Source organism: Ranitomeya imitator, chromosome 5, assembly GCF_032444005.1.
Source record: "Ranitomeya imitator isolate aRanImi1 chromosome 5, aRanImi1.pri, whole genome shotgun sequence".
Lineage (NCBI taxonomy): Eukaryota > Metazoa > Chordata > Amphibia > Anura > Dendrobatidae > Ranitomeya > Ranitomeya imitator.
In genome coordinates this window covers 138,406,487-138,432,782 of record NC_091286.1, presented here as the reverse complement: position 1 = coordinate 138,432,782, position 26,296 = coordinate 138,406,487, and the positions used below count along the sequence as shown (strand labels likewise).

At 45.0% G+C, this 26,296-nt stretch overlaps 1 long non-coding RNA gene across 1 annotated transcript in view; it reads right to left on the bottom strand.

The window, feature by feature from the left end:
• Nucleotides 1-6,998: 6,998 nt before the first annotated feature.
• Nucleotides 6,999-26,296, bottom strand: part of LOC138680577 (uncharacterized) — a 32,677-nt gene continuing 13,379 nt past the window's right edge. The window contains exons 2-3 of the long non-coding RNA XR_011321666.1: nt 25,981-26,058; nt 6,999-7,208 (exon numbers count right to left, since the gene is read on the bottom strand). This is a non-coding gene — a long non-coding RNA (uncharacterized lncRNA). The remainder of the gene's footprint in view (nt 7,209-25,980; nt 26,059-26,296) is intronic.

Below are 26,296 nucleotides of genomic sequence, written 5' to 3'. Positions count from 1 at the left end.
AGCCTATTTTGTTATTTTAGACCTACTAAGTCTGTCTGCGGTCCCTCCTTCCAATTGTCCTCCGCTGACCACACCAATGCTACCTGTGTACCCCTGCAACATAACCGAACCTGCATTGAGCCTATTTTGTTATTTTAGGCCTACTAAGTCTGTCTGCGGTCCCTCCTACCAATTGTCCTCCGCTGACCACACCAATGATGCCTGTGTACCACTGCAACATAATCGAAGCTGCATTGAGCCTATTGTTATTCTAGGCCTACTAAGTCTGTCTGCGGTCCCTCCTTCCAATTGTCCTCCGCTAACCACACTAACGCTGCCTGTGTACCCCTGCAACATAATCGAACCTACATTGAGCCTATTTTGTTATTTTAGGCCTACTAAGTCTGTCTGCGGTCCCTCCTTCCAATTGTCCTCCGCTGACCACACCAATGCTGCCTGTGTACCCCTGCAACATAATCAAACCTGCATTGAGCCTATTTTGTTATTTTAGGCCTACTAAGTCTGTCTGCGGTCCCTCCTTCCAATTGTCCTCCGCTGACCACACCAATGCTGCCTGTGTACCCCTGCAACATAATCGAAGCTGCATTGAGCCTATTTTGTTATTTTAGGCCTACTAAGTCTGTCTGCGGTCCCTCCTACCAATTGTCCTCCGCTGACCACACCAATGCTGCCTGTGTACCCCTGCAACATAATCGAAGCTGCATTGAGCCTATTTTGTTATTTTAGGCCTACTAAGTCTGTCTGTGGTCCCTCCTTCCAATTGTCCTCCGCTGACCACACCAATGCTGCCTGTGTACGCCTGCAACATAATCGAACCTGCATTGAGCCTATTTTGTTATTTTAGGCCTACTAAGTCTGTCTGCAGTTCCTCCTACCAATTGTCCTCCGCTGACCACACCAATGCTGCCTGTGTACCCCTGCAACATAATCGAACCTGCATTGAGCCTATTTTGTTATTTTAGGCCTACTAAGTCTGTCTGCGGTCCCTCCTACCAATTGTCCTCCGCTGACCACACCAATGCTGCCGGTGTACCCATGTAACCTTTTTTAAACCAGCAGCGAGCCAACTTTGTGATGTAAGGCCTACTTGCAGTGTCTGTCTGCACCACTCAATACAGCTGTCCTCTTAAAAAAACTGAGCTGCAATTGTCAGGTTTTCAGCCTGTCGGAATTTTAAAACTGCATTGGGGCCACAAGTTTGATTGGGGTCTACAAACTGTGTCTGCAGCTCCAAAGGTGTTCTCCATGTTGCCTTTCCTTAGCTTCAATCTTCAGGCTCTCGTTAAGTAGCCGCTCCAAGGTGTTCTCCTGTTTGCATTTCCTGAGCTTCTATCTTGAGGCTCTTGTTAAAGAGTTTTTTAATTGACCAACTGCATTAGGCCTACAAGTTGGGTTAGGTTCTAGAAACGGTGTCTGCCGCTCCAAGGTGTTCTCCAGGTTGCATTTTCTTAGCTTCAATCTTCAGGATCTCGTTAAGTAGTTGTTAATATAACACTGCATTAGGCCTACAAGTTGGGTTGGGTTCTAGAAACGGTGTCTGCCGCTCCCAGGTGTTCTCCTGGTTGCATTTCCTGAGCTTTTATCTTGAGGCTCTTGTTAAAGAGTTTTTTAATTGACCAACTGCAGTGGGGCTACTAGTTTGGTTGGGTTCTAGAAATGGTGTCTGCCGCTGCAAGGTGTTCTCCTGGTTGCATTTCATGAGCTTCTATCTTGAGGCTCTTGTTAAAGAGTATTTTAATTGACCAACTGCAGTGGGGCTACTAGTTTGGTTGGGTTCTAGAAACGGTGTCTGCCGCTCCAAGGTGTTCTCCTGGTTGCATTTCCTGAGCTTCTATCTTGAGGCTCTTGTCAAAGAGTTTTTTAATTGACCAACTGCAGTGGGGCTAGTAGTTTGGTTGGGTTCTAAAAATGGTGTCTGCCGCTCCAAGGTGTTCTCCAGGTTGCCTTTCCTTAGCTTCAATCTTCAGGCTCTCGTTAAGTAGCCGCTCCAAGGTGTTCTCCTGTTTGCATTTCCTGAGCTTCTATCTTGAGGCTCTTGTTAAAGAGTTTTTTAATTGACCAACTGCATTAGGCCTACAAGTTGGGTTAGGTTCTAGAAACGGTGTCTGCCGCTCCAAGGTGTTCTCCAGGTTGCCTTTTCTTAGCTTCAATCTTCAGGATCTCGTTAAGTAGTTGTTAATATAACACTGCATTAGGCCTACAAGTTGGGTTGGGTTCTAGAAACGGTGTCTGCCGCTCCCAGGTGTTCTCCTGGTTGCATTTCCTGAGCTTTTATCTTGAGGCTCTTGTTAAAGAGTTTTTTAATTGACCAACTGCAGTGGGGCTACTAGTTTGGTTGGGTTCTAGAAATGGTGTCTGCCGCTGCAAGGTGTTCTCCTGGTTGCATTTCATGAGCTTCTATCTTGAGGCTCTTGTTAAAGAGTATTTTAATTGACCAACTGCAGTGGGGCTACTAGTTTGGTTGGGTTCTAGAAACGGTGTCTGCCGCTCCAAGGTGTTCTCCTGGTTGCATTTCCTGAGCTTCTATCTTGAGGCTCTTGTCAAAGAGTTTTTTAATTGACCAACTGCAGTGGGGCTAGTAGTTTGGTTGGGTTCTAAAAATGGTGTCTGCCGCTCCAAGGTGTTCTCCAGGTTGCCTTTCCTTAGCTTCAATCTTCAGGCTCTCGTTAAGTAGTTGTTAATATAACACTGCATTAGGCCTACAAGTTTGGTTGGGTTCTAGAAACGTTGTCTGCCGCTCCAAGGTGTTCTCCTGGGTGTATTTCCTGAGCTTCAATCTTCAGGCTCTCGTTACATTGTTTTTAATATAACACTGCATTTGGCCTACTTGTTTTGTTGGCCCTACTAACGGTGTCTGCCGCTCCTTGCTGTTCTACTCCACTGAACAAACCAGTGCCGCCTGTTTACTTGTTACCAATTTTGAACTGCATTTAGCCTACTTACTGATTTGGGCCTACTCACTGTGTCAGCCTCTCATTACAGTTGTCCTCCACTGAACAAAGCAATGCCGCCTGTTACCAATTTTGAACTGCATTTAGCCCACTTTATTATTTAGGCCTATATCTGTGTTTCCTCCTCATCCTGCCCATTGCCCAGCCAGTGATAGATGAGTCTGCTGGTACATTGACCCAGAACGCTACATTCCCCGTGTACGCTACACAGCCAGAATGTGACCCTGCTGAAAGTCAGGTTCCCCTTCCCGCATACCATACCACCTTACACGGGGACAAAGAGGAAGGTGCAGATGAAAGTGCAGGTTCCTGCATCAGGTGGGGGGGGAATAATCGTTGGCGACGTCACTGGCACAGGGCCCCTCATAGTACGCAAAAGTGTCGCTGCCGGTGGGAGGCGCCCCCGCCGTGGAAACACACCGCCGTACTTTGAGGGGCCCTGTGCCAGTGCCAATGAGTGGGCCCCCCCTGCTTGCTCAGGATCACAGCACTTGCAAAGTTGAAATACTTACCTCTCCCTGCCCCACTGCTGTGATGTGGTCCACATTTTCTGGGCCCACTAAATACTTGAACCAGCCCTACCCCCCACAACTTTAGCCAGATGACCCCCAATTTCCAATGCTTAACATTATAAGGTAAATTAAGATTGACAAGCTTCAGTAAGAAGAATGGATGTTTTTGCCATTAAAATGGGCACTGTAGATGTTTTCGTGTTTCGGTCGATCCCCGACTTTTTGCGATAATCGGCCGATTTCACTCGACTCGACTTTTGAGATAGTCGGGTTTCGCGAAACCCGATTCGACCCAAAAAAAGTAAAAGTCGCTCAACCCTAGTCTCGATTACTGATTGCACTATCATGGTGTATTGTGCTCATCACAATGACCTATTTGTGTTTTTTTGGGGAATGTAAGAAACTACTGTTGTATCCTTAGTAAAATAAAACATAGAACTATAAACTTACACCATGACACAGTAATCAACAAATGGCTGAGCAAAAAAAAATAATGCTGCTTTACACTATACAATCTAGTCAAAAGAATTGAATAATTTGAAAATAATAGTTTATCTGCTACATACCTGTAAAGATGAGTTTTCAGAGTTCTGACATCTATACATGTGCTCTTTCTTTGTTCTCTCCAGCTGTACTGAAAGTGAAGTAAAGGTACCTTCACACATAACGATTTCGTTAACGATATCGTTGTAACGTCACGTTTTTTGTGACGTAGCAACGATCCCGCTAACGATCTCGTTATGTGTGACAGCGACCAACGATCAGGCCCCTGCTGGGAGATCGTTGGTCGCTGGGGAATGATCAGGACCTTTTTTTGGTCACTGATCACCCGCTGTCATCGCTGGATCGGCGTGTGATGCCGATCCAGCGATGTGTTCACTGGTAACCAGGGTAAATATCGGGTTACTAAGCGCAGGGCCGCGCTTAGTAACCCGATATTTACCCTGGTTACCATTGTAAAAGTTAAAAAAAAAAAAAAACAGTACATACTCACATTCCGATGTCTGTCACGTCCCCCGGCGTCAGCTTCCCGCACTGACTGTGTCAGCGCCGGCCGTAAAGCAGAACTTTTACAATGGTAACCAGGGTAAATATCGGGTTACTAAGTGCGGCCCTGCACTTAGTAAATCGGGTTACTAAGTGCGGCCCTGCACTTAGTAACCCAATATTTACCCTGGTTACCCCGGGACTTCGGCATAGTTGAAGACAGTTTCAACGATGCTGAAGTCTTTCCCCTGATCGTTGGTCGCTGGAGAGAGCTGTCTGTGTGACAGCTCCCCAGCGACCACACAACGACTTACCAATGATCACGGCCAGGTTGTATCGCTGGTCGTGATCGTTGGTAAGTCATTTAGTGTAACGGTACCTTAACTGTATAGACTAGTATGGTAATATGGTAACACCGCCCTTTAGCATAAGATAGCCCACAGTAAAACAAACACATGTCAGACAGAATTTATTAGTGCTCTTTTCAGGTCAGCATTACACAGTAATAGAACCAGCTAATACAAGGAAAATAAGAAAATCTTTTAATTTACAATATAAAATGTTGACAACTGAATTGAACTATTGCTATATGAACAGCAGAGTAAATAAGATGCAGCGAAACATTTTTTGCACATAACTATACTGGAAGCGAATCCATCTGCAGTATCATAATTTGAAAATGCAGGTATGTGTAAATTTGCATGGACCAAAAGGACCTAGATAAATTGATAAATAGTAGTAGATGCAATATATATTGTATATACTCGAGTATAAGCCGACACAAGTATACGCCGAGGCATCTAATTTTGTCACGGAAAACTCAGCAAGCTTATCGAGTGTAAGCTGGGTATGTATTGTGCCCTTATTGCTGTCCTGCTCTGTGTGGCTCCCCCAGTTCTGTCCTGATCTGTATGGCTCCCCCTGTTTTATGCATGGCTCCCCCCGTCCCATCTTGTATGCATGGCTCGGCTCCCCTCATCCTATTGTTGTATGCATGGCTCCCCCCATCCCTTCCTTGTATGCATGGCTCAGCTCCCCGTCCCATCCTTGTATGCATGGCTCCCCCCATCCCATCTTGCATGCATGGCTCGGCTGCCTCCGTCCTCCTCCTTCATGCTCACCCTCCTCGCGCCGCCGCTGAACGTCCCTGCATCTCCATTGTCCCGATGCTACAGTGCATCCTGTGCTCAGCAGTCACGTGGTACCGCTCATTAAGGTAATGACATATTTCTGTTTCGCCACCCCGTGCGCACATCCAGCAGCCGCCGAGCTTTAGTGACGCAGTTCACTCATAAGAGCTCATGCCTGCAGTTATCCCCTTTTTTTCTTTCTCCTTTTGTGCCACCCCGTGCGCACATCCAGCAGACGTCAAAGTTTGATAAGTGACACAGTCCACTCCTCATCAAAGCTCATGTCTGCTGTTTTAGACACATTTCTTCTTCGCCACCCTCATGTGCACATCTAGCAGCTTCCGAACTTTGAGTAGTGACTCAGTTCACTCATCAGAGCTTGTGCCTGCTGTTTTACACTTTTCTTGACTTTATTTTCTCCCTGGCTGCTGCTTTTTTTCTTTTAGCTTTTCTTTTCAGAAAAATAAGATTACACCAAGCACTATCTCTCTCTCGCTCACACACATACACACACACACACACACAGTTAAATAAAGTAGCGACACAGTCATCACATTCATAAAAAAAAAAATGTCGTCCCAAAAGTGCTATTCAGTGGTGGAGGCATATTCTTTCCTTGCCTCCGACACTGATCGTGAGGGAAGAAGTTCCCACATTTCTTTATTTTTCAGATTCATCCTCCTCATCCTCTTCTTCCTCCTCAGGTGCTGCTGAACTGCCACGCAGATGTCCCAGGACAGAAGAAGCAGCGCCCCCTATTCCAGAAGATGAAACAGCACACCCCATTATGGACCTCGAAAGGACCTCGCCCCCTGAAAATTCCCCCCCTGATTCCTGATTTTGTGGCAGAATTAGGAATCAAGTTTGACACTTCCGGCCTCACAGAACTAGACTGTTTCAAAGTCTTTTTCTCTGAGGATTTTGTTAACCTCATGGTGGTCCAAACTAATTTGTATGCTCATCAATTTTTGGCACAAAACCCCGGTTCATCGTTTTCTAACTGGTTTTGGGGCTTAATCCCTCACATTAGGATCCTGAAGAAGCCAGAACTTCGGCAATATTGGAGGGTTGATGTTTTATACAACACTCCAGTGTTCCGAATGGTCATGGCCATCCACAAATTCCTGCATTATGATAACACTGGACAACGCAATTTTCTGGCAAAAGGTTTTAAAACATATTTTAAGTCAATTTTGGCTGTTGATTACGAATATGAACTCTGTTTTTGGCTATCACATCAGCATTTCAAGATATTTTCAATTTTTGATGAAAATTACTCCTAATGTTTTATGATAAAAACACATGATTTTCGGTACTACATTTTGTATATTTTTAATCAATGAATAACAAAGATTACAAAGTCTATGTACAGCAAAACAAATATACTTACAGAATTAAACTACAAAAACACATATATATAGCACACAGATGAATGACAAATGGCAGTTATTTGAACTTTCTTTTCTTGGCTGATCTGTGATGTACAGCTTCTGGGTTATCTCTCATCAAGCTCCAGCAATAGTCAGCCATCATATGTGAGTCCCACTGGCCTTGATACCGTTTTTCCATTGTTCTAATGTCCTGATGAAAATGCTCCCCTTGTTCCTCGCTCACATTACCAAGGTTCTCTGGAAAAAAGTCCAAAAGGCTGTGTAAATAGTGAATCTTGATACTCATTCTACATCCAACATTTCACAGACTCATTAGTAGCTCTTCCACAATCTCTTTATAGTTGTCTGCTTTCTTATTCCCTAGAAAAATCTGCACCACATTACAAAATGCATTCCAAGCTCTTTCTTCTGTCTCATTCATTGATGTGATAAAATTTGGGTCTCTCATAAGTGTTCTTATTTGAGGTCCATCAAATATTCCAGACTTTTTCTTCTCTTCACTAAGACCAGTAAAAGTTGAACATATATAGTTAAAGTATTCTCCACTGTGATTGAGAGCTTTGACGAACTGCTTCATCAATCCAAGTTTTATGTGTAAGGGAGGAAAGACAATGTTCTTCCTATCCACTAGAGCAGTGTTCCCCAACTCCGGTCCTCAAGAGCCACCAACAGGTCATGTTTTCAGGATTTCCTTAGTATTGCACAGGTGATTGAATGCTTGCCTGTCCAGGTGATACAATTATCACCTGTGCAATACTAAGGAAATCCTGAAAACATGACCTGTTGGTGGCTCTTGAGGACCGGAGTTGGGGAACACTGCACTAGAGGATCATGGATGACATTCTTATCGCCAGATGCCAAACTCTGTCGCTGATGCCATTCAGTTTTCACCCAATGCTCTGCTGTAGCTCTACTGTCCCAGAAGCACAGAAAACAAGGGTGTTATCATAACAAATAGGAATTATGCATGTTCAAAGAAAAGAAAGATATTCTCACATTTATTGGGAGACTAAATGAAAACTAAATTTACCTTAGTGAACCATATAAACCGGCACTTTTCATACACTACTTATATTTATCATGGAATTCATGAAAATGGGCTATATACCTATAACGCAAAAACATGATGTGATAGAGAAATTATAAGATCAGACTTGAATTCAGCACCCTCAAATTAGTCTAAAACTGTCCTTAAAGTCCATGCCAGAAATTTTTTTTGTAGACCAGTGTAATGCACAGTGTCCTCCCCGAGATGACCCCAACTTTGACCATCTGCTCAAAGTTTGACCGGTCATCGAACACTTCAACAAAAAGTATGCTGAAGTGTACGTTCCCCAAAGGGACATCTGCATGGATGAGCTCCTAATTAATTTTAACCCCTTAATGAACACATATTTTGGATTTTCATTTATTGCTCCCCTTCTTCCCAGAGCCATAACTTTTCTATTTTTTGGTCAAAATGGCCATGTGAGGGCTAGTTTTTTGCTGGACAAGTTGTACTGTTGAATGACATCATTTGTTTTAGAATGTCCCGTTCTAGAAAATGGAAAAAAATCCAAGTGCGGTGAAATTCCAAAAAAAGTGCAATCCCACACTTGTTTTTTGTTTGGCTTTTTTACTAGGTTCACTAAATGCTAAAACTGACCTGACATTATGATTCTCCTGATCATTACGAGTTCATAGACACCATACACATCTTACAGATGTGCCTTTTCTGGGGTGGCTGGGGGCAGATGTTGGTCCCTTTCTAGGCTATTAATGTCTGCCCTCAGTCACTGGCTTTCCCACTCTGGCGGAGAAAATTGTGCGGGAGCCCACGCCAATTTTTTTCCGGGATTTAACCCTTTAATTTAATAGCTAGAGACCCCAAATTTGACACAAAGACACTTCTTACATTACTAAAGAGGAATATGTAATAAAAGAAGGGATATGAGATGGTTTACTGTATGTAAACCATGTCTCATATCCTGTCAGGTTCGTGAAGGAGATAGGAAAAGCCGGCAATTGAATTACCAGCTTTTCTGCTATCTAGCGCTGAATTATATATATATGTGTCTCACTGACATATTTATATATACCCAGGGCTGCCACTAGAAATTTCGGGGCCCAATACTGGCAACATTTTCAGGGCCCCTTAAAACTTTGCCCAGGCTCCACCCCAGCCCCGCCTCCACGCTCCACCCCTCGAACTGTCCACAGTTCCACCGCTCTCTCTTGGAAAAACTCCACTTCTCACCTATCACACATTAACAGGTCCCATCACCAGATCACATACATAGCTGGCAGCTTTTGTTTTGGCCAAAAGATTTTTTAAGCCGCCACCATAACACGGTAGACACTTTTGGCCGGACCCTACTCTTCTGTAACCTATTAAATATTTGTTAAAATATGCAATACAATTTAGGTATATTTTTTATTTATTTTTCAATTTTTAAAATGACCAATAATATCACATACAAGGAACAAATACCACCGCACCATGACCAGACCACATATTACCACCACATAGTGACTGAATACTACAATTCTGCCTTTTTGGAAGTGCATTTGAACAGCAAGGTGGATTGCTGTTAAGGGAACTAGAGAAAAAAAAATCTATAAATCTTCAGCATAGCGAGTGTGAGCGAGCTGAGTGTGACCTGAGCGTAAGTGTGGACGGCGGTAAGTGTGACTTTGGATTCAGGGAGTTTCCACGGGAAGAATTACTGAATTGCTGCCTGTTTCTTATTAATACTTTGTATTTATTTTTTTTATTTAACTTTTCTGTCTGGTACAATCCCCATTAGGAAATGTGCTCCACTCTTGTTAATGCCATCCAGTGCACATCTTGCCACATGTATGCTGTCCTTGAGCAGCCGATCGAGGGTGCATACTGCTGTGCGAGATGTGAGCACGTTGTGCATTTGGAAACCCAGATTCTGACTCTAAATGTGCAGCTGGCAACACTGAGATCCATAGACAATATGGAGAGGAGTCTTCTGCTCACGGAGCAGACGCTCAATGGGACAGATGAGGGGGGGATGGTAGGATGGAGCTGCAGGATGGTGAAGTAACAAGCTGGGTGACAGTTAGGAAGCGGGGTAGAGGGAAGAGTGCTAGGGAGGCTAGTCCTGATCTGGAACACCCCAATAAGTTTGCTAAGTTGGCAGATGAGGGGGGTGCCAGTACAGGAGTAGCACTGCTGCAGCCAGGCATGTCCTCTGAAAGCCGGAGGAGTGACTGCTCCAGTAAGGAGGGAAATAGGAGAGCAGGGCAGGCCAGACAGGTGCTGGTAGTGGGAGACTCAATTATTAGGGGAACACATAGGGCAATCTGTCACAAAGACAGGGATTGTCAAACGGTGTGCTGCCTACCTGGCGCTCGAGTCCGACACATCGCTGATCGGGTGGACAGATTACTGGGAGGGGCTGGTGAGGACCCAGCGGTCATGGTGCACATTGGCACAAATGACAAAGTTAGAGGTAGGTGGAAGGTCCTTAAAGATGATTTCAGGGAATTAGGCCGCAAGCTGAAAGCAAGGACCTCCAATGTGGTATTTTCCGAAATACTGCCTGTACCACGTGCCACGCCAGAGAGGCAACGGGAGATTAGGGAGGTTAATAAGTGGCTCAAGAATTGGTGTAGGAAGGAGGGGTTTGGGTTCCTGCAGAACTGGGCCGACTTCTCAGTTGGCTACAAGCTCTACGCTAGGGACGGGCTGCACCTCAATGGGGAAGGTGCAGCTGTGTTGGGGGAGAAAATGGCTAGAAGGTTGGAGGATTGTTTAAACTAGGGATTGGGGGGGAGGGTAGTCAATTTATAGGAGGGGAAGATAGTGCAGACAGAGACCTGGGTGTTATGAAAGGCAATTCAGTATCACAATGGACATGGAGGTCAGAGCACATACAGTGATCTGACAATAACCCAAAATAATAGAACGAGCTCTGAGACGTGGGAACTCTGCAGACCGCAATCCCTAATCCTCTCCAAACAACACTAGAGGCAGCCGTGGATTGCGCCTAACTCTGCCTATGCAACTCGGCACAGCCTGAGAAACTAACTAGCCTGAAGATAGAAAATAAGCCTACCTTGCCTCAGAGAAATACCCCAAAGGAAAAGGCAGCCCCCCACATATAATGACTGTGAGTTAAGATGAAAAGACAAACGTAGGGATGAAATAGATTCAGCAAAGTGAGGCCCGACTTTCTTAACAGAGCAAGAATAGGAAAGATAACTTTGCGGTCTACACAAAACCCTAAAGAAAATCACACAAAGGGGGCAAAAAGACCCTCCGTACCGAACTAACGGCACGGAGGTACACCCTTTGCGTCCCAGAGCTTCCAGCAAAACAATTAGACAAGCTGGACAGAAAAAATAGCAAACAAATAGCAAAGAAGAACTTAGCTATGCAGAGCAGCAGGCCACAGGAATGATCCAGGGAAAAACAAGTCCAACACTGGAACATTGACAGGAAGCCAGGATCAAAGCATTAGGTGGAGTTAAGTAGAGAAGCACCTAACGACCTCACCAGATCACCTGAGGGAGGAAACTCAGAAGCTGCAGTACCACTTTCCTCCACAAACGGAAGCTCCCAGAGAGAATCAGCCGAAGTACCACTTGTGACCACAGGAGGGAGCTCTGCCACAGAATTCACAACAGTACCCCCCCCTTGAGGAGGGGTCACCGAACCCTCACCAGAGCCCCCAGGCTGACCAGGATGAGCCACATGAAAGGCACGAACAAGATCGGGAGCATGGACATCAGAGGCAAAAACCCAGGAATTATCTTCCTGAGCATAACCCTTCCATTTAACCAGATACTGGAGTTTCCGTCTTAAAACACGAGAATCCAAAATCTTCTCCACAATATACTCCAATTCCCCCTCCACCAAAACCGGAGCAGGAGGGTCAACAGATGGAACAATAGGTGCCACGTATCTCCGCAACAATGACCTATGGAATACGTTATGTATGGAAAAAGAATCTGGGAGGGTCAGACAAAAAGACACAGGATTAAGAACCTCAGAAATCCTATACGGACCAATGAAACGAGGTTTAAACTTAGGAGAGGAAACCTTCATAGGAATATGACGAGAAGATAACCAAACCAGATCCCCAACACGAAGTCGGGGACCCACACGGCGTCTGCGATTAGCGAAACGTTGAGCCTTCTCCTGGGACAAGGTCAAATTGTCCACTACATGAGTCCAAATCTGCTGCAACCTGTCCACCACAGTATCCACACCAGGACAGTCCGAAGACTCAACCTGTCCTGAAGAGAAACGAGGATGGAACCCAGAATTGCAGAAAAATGGCGAAACCAAGGTAGCCGAGCTGGCCCGATTATTAAGAGCGAACTCAGCCAAAGGCAAAAAGGACACCCAGTCATCCTGATCGGCAGAAACAAAGCATCTCAGATATGTGTCCAAGGTCTGATTGGTTCGTTCGGTCTGGCCATTAGTCTGAGGATGAAAAGCCGAGGAAAAAGACAAGTCAATGCCCATCCTACCACAAAAGGCTCGCCAAAACCTCGAAACAAACTGGGAACCTCTGTCAGAAACGATATTCTCTGGAATGCCATGCAAACAAACCACATGCTGGAAGAACAATGGCACCAAATCAGAGGAGGAAGGCAATTTAGACAAGGGTACCAGATGGACCATCTTAGAAAAGCGATCACAGACCACCCAAATGACTGACATCTTTTGAGAAACGGGAAGATCTGAAATAAAATCCATAGAGATATGTGTCCAAGGCCTCTTCGGGACCGGCAAGGGCAAAAGCAACCCACTGGCACGAGAACAGCAGGGCTTAGCCCGAGCACAAATCCCACAGGACTGCACAAAAGTACGCACATCCCGCGACAGAGATGGCCACCAAAAGGATCTAGCCACTAACTCTCTGGTACCAAAGATTCCAGGATGACCAGCCAACACCGAACAATGAACCTCAGAGATAACTTTATTCGTCCACCTATCAGGGACAAACAGTTTCTCCGCTGGACAACGATCAGGTTTATTAGCCTGAAATTTTTGCAGCACCCGCCGCAAATCAGGGGAGATGGCAGACACAATTACTCCTTCCTTGAGGATACCCGCCGGCTCAGATAAACCCGGAGAGTCGGGCACAAAACTCCTAGACAGAGCATCCGCCTTCACATTTTTAGAGCCCGGAAGGTACGAAATCACAAAGTCAAAACGGGCGAAAAACAGCGACCAACGAGCCTGTCTAGGATTCAAACGCTTAGCAGACTCGAGATAAGTCAAGTTCTTATGATCAGTCAATACCACCACGCGATGCTTAGCTCCTTCAAGCCAATGACGCCACTCCTCGAATGCCCACTTCATGGCCAGCAACTCTCGGTTGCCCACATCATAATTTCGCTCAGCAGGCGAAAACTTCCTGGAAAAAAAAGCGCATGGATTCATCACTGAGCAATCAGAACCTCTCTGCGACAAAACAGCCCCTGCTCCAATCTCAGAAGCATCAACCTCGACCTGGAACGGAAGAGAAACATCTGGCTGACACAACACAGGGGCAGAAGAAAAACGACGCTTCAACTCCTGAAAAGCTTCCACAGCAGCAGAAGACCAATTGACCAAATCAGCACCCTTCTTGGTCAAATCGGTCAATGGTTTGGCAATACTAGAAAAATTGCAGATGAAGCGACGATAAAAATTAGCAAAGCCCAGGAACTTTTGCAGACTTTTCAGAGATGTCGGCTGAGTCCAATCATGGATGGCTTGGACCTTAACAGGATCCATCTCGATAGTAGAAGGGGAAAAGATGAACCCCAAAAATGAAACCTTCTGCACACCAAAGAGACACTTTGATCCCTTCACAAACAAAGAATTAGCACGCAGGACCTGAAAAACCGTTCTGACCTGCTTCACATGAGACTCCCAATCATCCGAGAAGATCAAAATGTCATCCAAGTACACAATCAGGAATTTATCCAGGTACTCTCGGAAGATGTCATATATAAAGGACTGAAACACTGATGGAGCATTGGCAAGTCCGAATGGCATCACTAGTAAATTTAACAGTGATCTTATTAAGAAGGCGGTAATCTATACAAGGTCTCAGCGAACCATCCTTCTTGGCTACAAAAAAGAACCCTGCTCCTAATGGCGACGATGACGGGCGAATATGCCCCTTCTCCAGGGATTCCTTCACATAACTGCGCATAGCGGTGTGCTCAGGCACGGATAAATTAAACAGTCGACCTTTTGGGAATTTACTACGAGGAATCAAATTGATAGCACAATCACAATCCCTATGCGGAGGTAGAGCATCGGACTTGGGCTCATCAAATACATCCCGGTAATCAGACAAGAACTCTGGAACCTCAGAAGGGGTGGATGACGAAATTGACAGAAATGGAACATCACCATGTACCCCCTGACAACCCCAGCTGGACACCGACATGGACTTCCAATCCAACACTGGATTATGGGCTTGTAGCCATGGCAACCCCAACACGACCACATCATGCAGATTATGCAACACCAGAAAGCGAATAACCTCCTGATGTGCAGGAGCCATGCACATGGTCAGCTGGGTCCAGTATTGAGGCTTATTCTTGGCCAAAGGCGTAGCATCAATTCCTCTCAATGGAATAGGACACTGCAAGGGCTCCAAGAAAAACCCACAACGCTTAGCATATTCCAAGTCCATCAAATTCAGGGCAGCGCCTGAATCCACAAACGCCATGACAGAATACGATGACAAAGAGCAGATCAAGGTAACGGACAGAAGAAATTTTGACTGTACCGTACCAATGGTGGCAGACCTAGCGAACCGCTTAGTGCGCTTAGGACAATCAGAGATAGCATGAGTGGAATCACCACAGTAGAAACACAGCCCATTCAGACGTCTGTGTTCTTGCCGTTTAACTCTGGTCAAAGCCCTATCGCACTGCATAGGCTCAGGTCTAAGCTCAGGTAATACCGCCAAATGGTGCACAGATTTACGCTCACGCAAGCGTCGACCGATCTGAATGGCCAAAGACATAGACTCATTCAAACCAGCAGGCATAGGAAATCCCACCATGACATCCTTAAGGGCTTCAGAGAGACCCTTTCTGAACATAGCTGCCAGCGCAGATTCATTCCATTGAGTGAGCACTGACCACTTTCTAAATTTCTGACAATATACCTCTGTCTCATCCTGACCCTGACAAAGAGCCAGCAAATTCTTTTCTGCCTGATCCACTGAATTAGGCTCATCGTACAGCAATCCGAGCGCCAGGAAAAACGCATCGATATTACTTAATGCAGGATCTCCTGGCGCAAGAGAAAATGCCCAGTCCTGAGGGTCGCCGCGCAAAAAAGAAATAATAATCAAAACCTGTTGAACTGGATCACCAGAGGAACGAGGTTTCAAGGCCAGAAATAGCTTACAATTATTTTTGAAACTCAGAAACTTAGTTCTATCTCCAAAAAACAAATCAGGAATAGGAATTCTTGGTTCTAACATAGATTTCTGATCAATAGTGTCTTGAATCTTTAGTACTCTTGCCGAGAGCTGATCCACAAATGAAGACAGACTTCTAATGTCCATCGCTACACCTGTGTACTGAACCACCCAAATGTCTAGGGAAAAAAAAGGCAAAACACAGTGCAAAGAACAAAAAATGGTCTCAGAACTTCTTTTTTCCCTCTATTGAGAATCATTAGTACTTTGGGCTTCCTGTACTGTTATGAAATGCAATTCAGTATCACAATGGACATGGAGGTCAGAGCACATACAGTGATCTGACAATAACCCAAAATAATAGAACGAGCTTTGAGACGTGGGAACTCTGCAGACCGCAATCCCTAATCCTCTCCAAACAACACTAGAGGCAGCCGTGGATTGCGCCTAACTCTGCCTATGCAACTCGGCACAGCCTGAGAAACTAACTAGCCTGAAGATAGAAAATAAGCCTACCTTGCCTCAGAGAAATACCCCAAAGGAAAAGGCAGCCCCCACATATAATGACTGTGAGTTAAGATGAAAAGACAAACGTAGGGATGAAATAGATTCAGCAAAGTGAGGCCCGACTTTCTTAACAGAGCGAGAATAGGAAAGATAACTTTGCGGTCTACACAAAACCCTAAAGAAAACCACGCAAAGGGGGCAAAAAGACCCTCCGTACCGAACTAACGGCACGGAGGTACACCCTTTGCGTCCCAGAGCTTCCAGCAAAACAATTAGACAAGCTAGACAGAAAAAATAGCAAACAAATAGCAAAGAAGAACTTAGCTATGCAGAGCAGCAGGCCACAGGAATGATCCAGGGAAAAACAAGTCCAACACTGGAACATTGACAGGAAGCATGGATCAAAGCATTAGGTGGAGTTAAGTAGAGAAGCACCTAACGACCTCACCAGATCACCTGAGGGAGGAAACTCAGAAGCCGCAGTACCACTTTCCTCCACAAACGGAAGCTCCCAGAGAGAATCAGCCGAAGTACCACTTGTGACCACAGGAGGGAGCTCTGCCACAGAATTCACAACACCTGGGCACAAATAAGGAAGTTGGGGGTGGCGGTGGCATGGGGGGTGGGGTTAGAACAGTTAATAATTTAAGAATGAATAGAGGTACAGAGAGGAACATCAAGTGCATGTATACTAATGCCAGAAGCCTCGCTAATAAAATGGACGAATTAGAACTAATGTTGTTGGAGCATAATTATGACATGGTGGGGATATCCGAAACGTGGCTGAATGAGAGCCATGACTGGGCTGTTAACTTGCAGGGCTATAGCCTGTTCAGAAATGACCGTACAGATAAGCGAGGGGGAGGGGTGTGTTTGTATGTAAAATCGTCCTTAAAACCCATCCTGCGTGATAATATAGTGAATTTAATGAAAATGTAGAATCCCTGTGGGTGGAGATAAGGGGAGGGGGAAAAATAATAAATTACTGATAGGGGTTTGTTATAAATCTCCAAAAATAATGGAAGCAATGGAGAATATCTGTTATGAAAGGCAATTCAGAATCACAATGGACATGGAGGTCAGAGCACATACAGTGAACTGACAATAACCCAAAATAATAGAACGAGCTCTGAGACGTGGGAACTCTGCAGACCGCAATCCCTAAGCCTATCAAACCACACTAAAGGTAGCCGTGGAGCGCTCCTGACCAGAACCTAGGCGCCTCGTCACAGCCTGAGAAACTAGCTAATCCTGAAGATAGAAAAATAAGCCTACCTTGCCTCAGAGAAATTCCCCAAAGGAAAAGGCAGCCCCCCAAATATAATGACTGTGAGTAAGATGAAAACACAAACATAGAGATGAAATAGATTTAGCAAAGTGAGGCCCGACTAGCTGAACAGAACGAGGATAGGGAAGATAACTTTGCGGTCAGCACAAAAACCTATAAAAAACCACGCAGAGGGGACAAAAAGACCCTCCGCACCGACTAACGGTACGGAGGTGGTCCCTCTGCGTCTCAGAGCTTCCAGCAGGCGAGAAAAACCAATAAAGCAAGCTGGACAGAAAAATAGCAACAAAATAACATAAGCAAAACTTAGCTTTGCAGAGCAGCAGGCCACAGGAATGATCCAGGGAAAAAACAAGTCCCACACTGAAACATTGACAGGAAGCATAGATCAAAGCATCAGGTGGAGTTAAGTAGAGAAGAAGCTAATGAGCTCACCAGATCACCTGAGGGAGGAAACTCAGAAGCTGCAGTACCACTTTCCTCCACAAACGGAAGATCCCAGAGAGAATCAGCCGAAGTACCACTTGTGACCACAGGAGTGAACTCTGCCACAGAATTCACAACAGTACCCCCCCCTTGAGGAGGGGTCAGCGAACCCTCACCAGAGCCCCCAGGCCGACCAGGATGAGCCACATGAAAGGCACGAACAAGATCGGGAGCATGGACATCAGAGGCAAAAACCCAGGAATTATCCTCCTGAGCATAACCCATCCATTTAACCAGATACTGGAGTTTCCGTCTTGAAACACGAGAATCCAAAATCTTCTCCACAATATACTCCAATTCCCCCTCCACCAAAACCGGGGCAGGAGGCTCAACAGATGGAACCATAGGTGCCACGTATCTCCGCAACAATGACCTATGGAATACGTTATGTATGGAAAAAGAATCTGGAAGGGTCAGACGAAAAGACACAGGATTAAGAACCTCAGAAATCCTATACGGACCAATAAAACGAGGTTTAAACTTAGGAGAGGAAACCTTCATAGGAATATGACAAGAAGATAACCAAACCAGATCCCCAACACGAAGTCGGGGACCCACACGGCGTCTGCGATTAGCGAAAAGTTGAGCCTTCTCCTGGGACAAGGTCAAATTGTCCACTACCTGAGTCCAAATCTGCTGCAACCTGTCCACCACAGTATCCACACCAGGACAGTCCGAAGACTCAACCTGTCCAGAAGAGAAACGAGGATGGAACCCAGAATTGCAGAAAAACGGTGAAACCAAGGTAGCCGAGCTGGCCCGATTATTAAGGGCGAACTCAGCCAAAGGCAAAAAGGACACCTAGTCATCCTGATCAGCAGAAACAAAGCACCTCAGATATGTTTCCAAGGTCTGATTGGTTCGCTCGGTCTGGCCATTAGTCTGAGGATGGAAAGCCGAGGAAAAAGACAAGTCAATGCCCATCCTACCACAAAAGGCTCGCCAAAACCTCAAAACAAACTGGGAACCTCTGTCAGAAACAATATTCTCTGGAATGCCATGCAAACGAACCACATGCTGGAAGAACAAAGGCACCAAATCAGAGGAGGAAGGCAATTTAGACAAGGGTACCAGATGGACCATCTTAGAAAAGCGATCACAGACCACCCAAATGACTGACATCTTTTGAGAAACGGGAAGGTCAGAAATAAAATCCATAGAGATATGTGTCCAAGGCCTCTTCGGGACCGGCAAGGGCAAAAGCAACCCACTGGCACGAGAACAGCAGGGCTTAGCCCGAGCACAAATCCCACAGGACTGCACAAAAGCACGCACATCCCGCGACAGAGAGGGCCACCAAAAGGATCTAGCCACTAACTCTCTGGTACCAAAGATTCCAGGATGACTAGCCAACACCGAACAATGAAGTTCAGAGATAACTCTATTCGTCCACCTATCAGGGACAAACAGTTTCTCCGCTGGGCAACGATCAGGTTTATTAGCCTGAAATTTTTGCAGCACCCGCCGCAAATCAGGGGAGATGGCAGACACAATTACTCCTTCCTTGAGGATACCCGCCGGCTCAGATAAACCCGGAGAGTCGGGCACAAAACTTCTAGACAGAGCATCCGCCTTCACATTTTTAGAGCCCGGAAGGTACGAAATCACAAAGTCAAAACGGGCAAAAAACAACGACCAACGAGCTTGTCTAGGATTCAAGCGCTTGGCAGACTCGAGATAAGTCAAGTTCTTATGATCAGTCAATACCACCACGCGATGCTTAGCTCCTTCAAGCCAATGACGCCACTCCTCGAATGCCCACTTCATGGCCAGCAACTCTCGGTTGCCCACATCATAATTACGCTCAGCAGGCGAAAACTTCCTGGAAAAGAAAGCGCATGGTTTCATCACTGAGCAACCAGAACCTCTCTGCGACAAAACAGCCCCTGCTCCAATCTCAGAAGCATCAACCTCGACCTGGAACGGAAGAGAAACATCTGGTTGACACAACACAGGGGCAGAAGAAAAACGACGCTTAAACTCTTGAAAAGCTTCCACAGCAGCAGAAGACCAATTGACCACATCAGCACCCTTCTTGGTCAAATCGGTCAATGGTTTAGCAATACTAGAAAAATTGCAGATGAAGCGACGATAAAAATTAGCAAAGCCCAGGAACTTTTGCAGACTTTTCAGAGATGTCGGCTGAGTCCAATCATGGATGGCTTGGACCTTAACAGGATCCATCTCGATAGTAGAAGGGGAAAAGATGAACCCCAAAAATGAAACCTTCTGCACACCAAAGAGACACTTTGATCCCTTCACAAACAAAGAATTAGCACGCAGGACCTGAAACACCGTTCTGACCTGCTTCACATGAGACTCCCAATCATCCGAGAAGATCAAAATGTCATCCAAGTACACAATCAGGAATTTATCCAGGTACTCTCGGAAGATGTCATGCATAAAGGACTGAAACACTGATGGAGCATTGGCAAGTCCGAACGGCATCACGAGATACTCAAAATGACCCTCGGGCGTATTAAATGCAGTTTTCCATTCATCACCTTGCTTAATTCGCACCAGATTATACGCACCACGAAGATCTATCCTTGTGAACCAACTAGCCCCCTTAATCCGAGCAAACAGATCAGATAACAATGGCAAGGGGCACTGAAATTTAACCGTGATCTTATTAAGAAGGCGGTAATCTATACAAGGTCTCAGCGAACCATCCTTCTTGGCTACAAAAATGAACCCTGCTCCTAATGGCGACGATGACGGGCGAATATGCCCCTTCTCCAGGGATTCCTTCACATAACTGCGCATAGCGGTGTGCTCAGGCACGGACAAATTAAACAATCGACCTTTTGGGAATTTACTACCAGGAATCAAATTGATAGCACAATGACAATCCCTATGCGGAGGTAGGGTATTGGACTTGGGCTCATCAAATACATCCCGGTAATCAGACAAGAACTCTGGGACCTCAGAAGGAGTGGATGACGAAATTGACAGAAATGGAACATCACCATGTACCCCCTGACAACCCCAGCTGGACACCGACATGGATTTCCAATCTAATACTGGATTATGGGCTTGTAGCCATGGCAACCCCAACACGACCACATCATGCAGATTATGCAACACCAGAAAGCGAATAACCTCCTGATGTGCAGGAGCCATGCACATGGTCAGCTGGGTCCAGTATTGAGGCTTATTCTTGGCCAAAGGCGTAGCATCAATTCCTCTCAATGGAATAGGACACTGCAAGGGCTCCAAGAAAAACCCACAACGCTTAGCATATTCCAAGTCCATCAAATTCAGGGCAGCGCCTGAATCCACAAATGCCATGACAGAATATGATGACAAAGAGCAGATCAAGGTAACGGACAGAAGAAATTTTGACTGTACAGTACCAATGGTGGCAGACCTAGCGAACCGCTTAGTGCGCTTAGGACAATCAGAGATAGCATGAGTGGAATCACCACAGTAGAAACACAGACCATTCAGACGTCTATGTTCTTGCCGTTCAACTCTGGTCAAGGTCCTATCACACTGCATAGGCTCAGGTTTAAGCTCAGGCAATACCGCCAAATGGTGCACAGGTTTACGCTCACGCAAGCGTCGACCGATCTGAATGGCCAAAGACATAGACTCATTCAAACCAGCAGGCATAGGAAATCCCACCATGACATCCTTAAGGGCTTCAGAGAGACCCTTTCTGAATATTGCTGCCAGCGCAGATTCATTCCATTGAGTGAGCACTGACCACTTTCTAAATTTCTGACAATATACCTCTATCTCATCCTGAGCCTGACAAAGAGCCAGCAAATTTTTTTCTACCTGATCCACTGGATTATTCTCATCGTACAGCAACCCAAGCGCCAGGAAAAACGCATCGATATTACTCAATGCAGGATCTCCTGGTGCAAGAGAAAACGCCCAGTCCTGAGGGTCGCCGCGCAAAAAAGAAATGACGATCCTAACCTGTTGAATTGGGTCACCAGAAGAGCGAGGTTTCAAACAAAGCCAGAAATAGTTTACAATTATTTTTGAAACTCAGAAATTTAGTTCTATCTCCAAAAAACAAATCTGGAATAGGAATTCTCGGTTCAAGCAAAGAATTCTGGACCACAAAATCTTGAATATTTTGAACTCTTGCCGTGAGCTGATCCACACATGAAGACAGACCTTTAATGTCCATTGCTACACCTATGTCCTGAACCACCCAAATGTCTAGGGGAAAAAAAAGACAAAACACAGTGCAAAGAAAAAAAAATGGTCTCAGAACTTCTTTTTTCCCTCTATTGAGAATCATTAGCACTTTTGGCTTCCTGTACTGTTATGAAAGGCAATTCAGAATCACAATGGACATGGAGGTCAGAGCACATACAGTGAACTGACAATAACCCAAAATAATAGAACGAGCTCTGAGACGTGGGAACTCTGCAGACCGCAATCCCCAAGCCTATCAAACCACACTAAAGGTAGCCGTGGAGCGCTCCTGACCAGAACCTAGGCGCCTCGTCACAGCCTGAGAAACTAGCTAATCCTGAAGATAGAAAAATAAGCCTACCTTGCCTCAGAGAAATTCCCCAAAGGAAAAGGCAGCCCCCCACATATAATGACTGTGAGTAAGATGAAAACACAAACATAGAGATGAAACAGATTTAGCCAAGTGAGGCCCGACTAGCTGAACAGAACGAGGATAGGGAAGATAACTTTACGGTCAGCACAAAAACCTATAAAAAACCACGCAGAGGGGACAAAAAGACCCTCCACACCGACTAGAGGTGGTCCCTCTGCGTCTCAGAGCTTCCAGCAGGCGAGAAAAACCAATAAAGCAAGCTGGACAGAAAAATAGCAACAAAATAACATAAGCAAAACTTAGCTTTGCAGAGCAGCAGGCCACAGGAATGATCCAGGGAAAAAACAAGTCCCACACTGAAACATTGACAGGAAGCATAGATCAAAGCATCAGGTGGAGTTAAGTAGAGAAGAAGCTAACGAGCTCACCAGATCACCTGAGGGAGGAAACTCAGAAGCTGCAGTACCACTTTCCTCCACAAACGGAAGATCCCAGAGAGAATCAGCCGAAGTACCACTTGTGACCACAGGAGTGAACTCTGCCACAGAATTCACAACAAATATCCTCGTAAAGCAAATAGATGAAGCTGCGACTCAAGGAGAAGTCATTATTATGGGGGACTTCAACTACCCTGAAATAGATTGGGGAACAGAAACCTGCAGTTCCAGCAAAGGTAATCGGTTTTTGACAACTATGAGAGACAATTACCTTTCACAACTGGTTCAGGACCCAACAAGAAGGGGGGCACTGCTAGACCTAATATTAACCAACAGGCCAGACCGCATAGCAAATGTAAGGGTTGGGGGTCACTTGGGAAATAGCGATCACAAAATAATAAGTTTTCATGTATCCTTTAATAAGATTTGTAGTAGAGGGCTTACAAGGACACTAAATTTTAGGAGGGCAAATTTCCAAAGGATGAGAGATGATCTTGGTGCAATTAACTGGGACGATATCCTGAGACACAAAAATACACAAAGAAAATGGGAGACGTTTAATTAGCATCATGGATAGGACCTGTGCACAGTATATACCGTATGGGAATAAACAAAATAGGATTAGGAGGAAACCAATATGGCTAAATAGAGCTGTAAGGGGCGCAATAAGTGACAAAAAGAAAGCATTTAGAGAATTAAAGGAAGTAGGTAGCAATGAGGCATTAAATAAATACAGAAAATTAAATAAATTCTGTAAAAAGCAAATCAAGGCAGCAAAAATTGAGACAGAGAGACTCATTGCCAGAGAGAGTAAAAATAATCCTAAAATATTCTTTAACTACATAAATAGTAAGAAACTAAAAAATGATAGTGCAAGCATAAGAGAAAACAGCCGGACAGCACCACAGCCGAAAACAGTCAAGTGGGATTCGCTCACCTGTGTGTGGTGCGCCAAGGTGTCTGATCTTGGGTGCGATGCTCCGCTGGAAAGAATCCACGTGTAAATCACAAGAGAAAGAAACTGGAGCGCACTCGCTGATCATCCGGTGCAGGGAACTTTATTCAAACGCTGTGCAATACATCTTCACGTCCGGGGGTGCTATACAAAGAGTGCGGCAAAGCTGGACGACGGCCGTTTTGCGCCTGGCTGGCGCTTCAACGGGTCAGACCCGTTGAAGCGCCAGCCAGGCGCGAAACGGCCGTCGTCCAGCTTTGCCGCACTCTTTGTATAGCACCCCCGGACGTGAAGATGTATTGCACAGCGTTTGAATAAAGTTCCCTGCACCGGATGATCAAAAAATGATAGTGTTGGCCCCCTTAAAAATAGTCTGGGTGAAATGGTGGATGAGGATGAGGAAAAAGCCAATATGCTAAATGACTTTTTTTCATCAGTATTTACACAAGAAAATCCCATGGCAGACAAAATGACTAGTGATAAAAATTCCCAATTAAATGTCACCGGCTTAACCCAGCAGGAAGTGCGGCGGCGTCTAAAAATCACTAAAATTGACAAATCTCCGGGCCCGGATGGGATACACCCTCGAGTACTGCAGGAATTAAGTACAGTTATTGATAGACCATTATTTTTAATCTTTAGAGACTCCATAATAACAGGGTCTGTACCACAGGACTGGCGTATAGCAAATGTGGTGCCAATATTCAAAAAGGGGACAAAAACTGAACTCAGAAATTATCGGCCAGTAAGCTTAACCTCTACTGTGGGTAAAATCCTGGAGGGCATTCTAAGGGATGCTATACTGGAGTATCTGAAGAGGAATAACCTCATGACCCTGTATCAGCACGGGTTTACTAGGGACCGTTCATGTCAGACTAATTTGATCAGTTTCTATGAAGAGGTAAGTTTCGGATTGGACCAAGGGAACCCAGTGGATGTAGTGTATATGGACTTTTCAAAAGCTTTTGATACAGTGCCACACAAAAGGTTGATACATAAAATGAGAATAATGGGGATAGGGGAAAATATGTGTAAGTGGGTTGAGAGCTGGCTCAGGGATAGGAAACAAAGGGTGGTTATTAATGGAGTACACTCGGACTTTGTCGCGGTTAGCAGTGGGGTACCACAGGGGTCAGTATTGGGCCCTCTTCTTTTTAACATATTTATTAATGACCTTGTAGGGGCATTCAGAGTAGAATTTCAATATTTGCAGATGACACTAAACTCTGCAGGGTAATTAATACAGAGGAGGACAATTTTATATTACAGGATGATTTATGTAAACTAGAAGCTTGGGCTGATAAATGTCAAATGAGCTTTCATGGGGATAAATGTAAGGTCATGCACTTGGGTAGAAGTAATAAGATGTATAATTATGTGCTTAATTCTAAAACTCTGGGCAAAACCGTCAACGAAAAAGACCTGGGTGTATGGGTGGATGACAAACTCATATTCAGTGGCCAGTGTCAGGCAGCTGCTACAAAGGCAAATAAAATAATGGGATGCATTAAAAGAGGCATAGATGCTCATGAGGAGAACATAATTTTACCTCTATACAAGTCACTAGTTCGACCACACTTAGAATACTGTGCACAGTTCTGGTCTCTGGTGTATAAGAAAGACATAGCTGAACTAGAGCGGGTGCAGAGAAGAGCGACCAAGGTTATTAGAGGACTGGGGCATCTGCAATACCAAGATAGGTTATTACACTTGGGGCTATTTAGTTTGGAAAAACGAAGACTAAGGGGTGATCTCATTTTAATGTATAAATATATGAGGGGACAGTACAAAGACCTTTCTGATGATCTTTTTAATCATAGACCTGAAACAGGGACAAGGGGGCATCCTCTGCGTTTGGAGGAAAAAAGGTTTAAGCATAATAACAGACGTGGATTCTTTACTGTAAGAGCAGTGAGACTATGGAACTCTCTGCCGTATGATGTTATAATGAGTGATTCATTACTTAAATTTAAGAGGGGACTGGATACCTTTCTGGAAAAGTATAATGTTACAGGGTATATACACTAGATTCCTTGATAGGGCGTTGATCCAGGGAACTAGTCTGATTGCCGTATGTGGAGTCGGGAAGGAATTCTTTTCCCCAATGTGGAGCTTACTCTTTTCTACATGGGTTTTTTTTGCCTTCCTCTGGATCAACATGTTAGGGCATGTTAGGTTAGGCTATGGGTTGAACTAGATGGACTTATAGTCTTCCTTCGACCTTAATAACTATGTAACTATGTATTAAAAAAAGCACCATACTATCACCATAAGTGCCAGTATTCACAGGAGATCTGTACTTAGTATGCAGTGTCTGTGTACAGATAATACAGTGATCACTAGTGACATTATACACAGAAACTCTGTATATAGTATACAGTGTATAGTGTCAGTGTATAGGTAACACTGACTCACCAGTGACGTCTCTAGGTAAAGCCCTTCATCTTTCATCTAGCACAGACCGCCATCACTTCATCCAGCCAGGACTCGTCTCTGCAGGAAATAACACAGTTATCTTGAGCTCCGCTTGTAGAACACATTACTTAATTTTTCCCAACTTCTACATTACACCACATGAAAAAAAGAGGCGACATAGGGTCACTCTACACAGTAACAGGACCGCCCCCTCATTTAAAACAGTATACTCAAAAAATAAAATAAATACATCACTGCAGTAATAATATCCCTAAATTAGTCCCTATGGTAATAATATTCCCCATCCTGGCCACCG